Source organism: Galeopterus variegatus, unplaced genomic scaffold (assembly GCF_000696425.1).
Source record: "Galeopterus variegatus unplaced genomic scaffold, G_variegatus-3.0.2 Scaffold20481, whole genome shotgun sequence".
Lineage (NCBI taxonomy): Eukaryota > Metazoa > Chordata > Mammalia > Dermoptera > Cynocephalidae > Galeopterus > Galeopterus variegatus.
In genome coordinates, this window is record NW_007746592.1 from 1 (window position 1) to 3,271 (window position 3,271).

Below are 3,271 nucleotides of genomic sequence, written 5' to 3' on the forward strand. Positions count from 1 at the left end.
GAAGATAGCATGGAGATTTCCAGATCTTGGACAGGGTAAAGACACTTTGAGTCTTGGACATTGAATTGTACCAAAAAGCAAGAATTTGGCCAAAGACTCGTGACGGCAAGTCTGACAAATGAAACGACCATTTTGGTATAGATCCCACTGGTGATATTTCAGTAGATTTCAGCGTCAAAAGGAAAAATGAGTAAAATCAACTATAGCACACAAAGTAAATAAAAATCCATGAGTCCTTAGTGATGGACGTAGAGAAAGGGAGAGAGACAGTCATAGAACAAAAACATTTTCCCATACAGATGGCCATTGTTACAGTAAGTTATTTCTCAGAATATTGATAATTAAAAGGCAGGTAGTAAGCTTTACCCTGTGTTATAAGAATAATTGTAGATTTTCCAAACCTGATGAAGAAATTGTTTTATTTTACAATATAATGCCTGGTAAGAGATGTAAATAAGTAGTTAAACATATTAAACATAAAAAGTAATTATTAAAAANTGCATTTAGGTCTTACTTTTAATTTATAGAAATTTGGAATAGAGAAACAAGTTATCTAACATGGCAAGACAGTAGTCTGATAAGTCTAGAATATGTGACATGATCTCTCTGGATATCATGTGGAAAAGGGATTGGTGAAAATTGTAGGTTATAAGAGCTTAAGAAACATCATAAAAAACAATATGTGAACAATAATTGCATCGTGGTTACAAAAGAAGAGCTACTAACAATATTTGGGGAGAACAGTGAGAAACTTGAACCTGGACTGGATAGTGGATGATATGAGGAAATTATCCATAACTTCCTGAGATATAATAATGGGACTGGAACTGTAGGGGGGATATCTTCATTCTTATGACATGCTTTCTGAGTTCTGCAGAGGTTAACTGCCAGGTCTACAATTTACTATGTAGAAGATCAGCAAAATTTACACATAGGTACACAAATGTTTCCATATAATTGTATATAAACCTATATTTGGCAATGTGGCCAACTTGAAGAATTTTTAACATAGGTGAGAAAATATGGATGGTCTACATCATCTTTTCAAAATTTCTGTTTGAAAATTACCACAATAAGCATGGGGTAAAGCTTATTACACAATTACATTAATTTTTTAATATTTATATTTTAAAATCATGCAGCTAAATTATTACATATCAAATTAGTAACTTTTATAAACCGTATTTTCTGATTAAGGACTCTTACTCCTTGACTCCAAGTTGTTAAAATATAATTTAGAGCACAAAAACAGGCACCGAATAAACATATAAACATATGTGTTCATACAATTGATTTAATGGCAGAAAGCAGGGAGAAGATGCAGACTAAATTGTGGACAGTCAAAGGTCACTCTGTGTTCTGCTAAAGTTCCTCAGTGTTGATTTCATCCACCATAGACAGGTGCCACGATAAATAGGTAACTTCATCCCTCTAGGCTATGAATTTCATAGACTACAGTTAATATTTTCCTCTATATATGTCTCTGCTGGAGAACCCTGAAAACAGAGGTCCCAAGACCAAAGATACAGGCATTCAAACCCCATATAAATTATTTCTTATTTATTGCCTATTCCATGTTTTCATGGCCGTCCTTCCTATACACAATTCCTCCCAAATTACTTTCACCCATGGAGTCATAGTCTTTGGTCATCCCTCATAGCTCAGGAAATTTCCATCTTCCTTCTGAGGTCTGATTAATGATTCCAGCCCTCCCTGGTCTCCTTTACCTCCCCAAATTCTAATACAAGATTCAGCACTAAGGTCTCCACATGTTTTCACTAAGATTTTACCAAGCAGGGGTACAATAAAGGGTCCTCCCTGCCCCTCTAGACAGAGGCTCTGCTCTGTAGAATCTCTTGTTGCACAAAGGTAAGAGGAACAGGTGGGAAGGACAAGGTAAACTTGGCAACAATACAGGAAGAAGGGCATGAAGAACAGGAAGGAGAGGAGGCTGAGGTGCTCACCTGGTTGCAGACGGGCTTGTACCTGAGCCCTGGTTTGTTGAGGATCATCTCCAGCTGCCTGCGGTTAAAGTTGGACACCCCGATGGACTTGGCCAATCCTGCGTCCTTACACATCTCCATGGCCTGGGGAGGAAGGGGTTGTGAGGAATTATTTGTGCACTCGTCTGCATGACAAGGAACCCAACTCTCCCAGGTGTCAGGTGGGAACCAGATCCCCCCTCTCTTGGCTTTTTCCTCTGTACTGTTACCTCCAAGCACTCACCTCCCACGTGGCACAGAGATCCACTGTATTAAATATTAATTTTCCATGTTCGTCTCTTGGAAAAAACTCCTCTCCTGGCTGGGGTAGAAGCAGTTATTTCAGAGATGCCACAATAAATATCTCCACCCTCCGCCCTTCTCCCAGGTGCATCTAGGACTGAGGCACTAACCTCAATGAGGTAGGTGGTGGAACCCTCTAAATAGTGATATTTGCACAGAGGTTGCATATGGAATTGTGAGGAATATCTTAAGGGGACTGGCTTCGTCTAATCTCTCGTTTTTGATGTGTTTAATAAATATCATTTTCTAAGGTCCTATGGGGACTTACTGTGACTCAGTTTATACTTGCCTGCATTCTAAATTTTCCTATTTGGAAATGCCTGTCTCTATCTGGGAAAGACAGCATGTTACATGGCTTTATTTCCAGAATAACTTTTGCAGTCTTGACCCACATGGGATGATCAGAGCTCTTTATCTCCCTGAACACATAATAGTCCAAAGGCAAGCAAATGAGCCAAATGTGGTAACTCAAGGTTTGTTTCAATTTTAATTTGGATGATGGGAGACTCAGAGAAGCTCTCAAGTGCTAATGACCAGGAGCCTTAAACTTCCATGAAGCCACATTTGCCACCAATGGAAAGGCTAGGACAAAAAATCAAGGAAACCTGGTGGAATGCAGAGATGAGGGATAGAGGAAAAGAAATATCTCTGAAAACAATTTTAAATCTTTAAATGCAGCCATGAATTAGTCTTCACTCCTATATAATTCAATAAGCTTTTTTGCATAAACTAGTTTGAGTATATATAATAGTTACTAATGAAAAATGCCACATGATAAAACTCCATCATGCAGATAACCAATAGGAGAAGCAATATTTTCCAGGTCCTATGAAGGCCCCTAGATTTGCCTACCCACAGTAAGCAACACCAAATCTACTTCCAGCTTGAACCATGAGAGATGATGGACACCCTTTGTGCTCCTTGTGGGAGGCAGTTTCATGGCTCAGCACAGCCACAGGAAACTCTTTCTGTGAATGTCCCCAAGA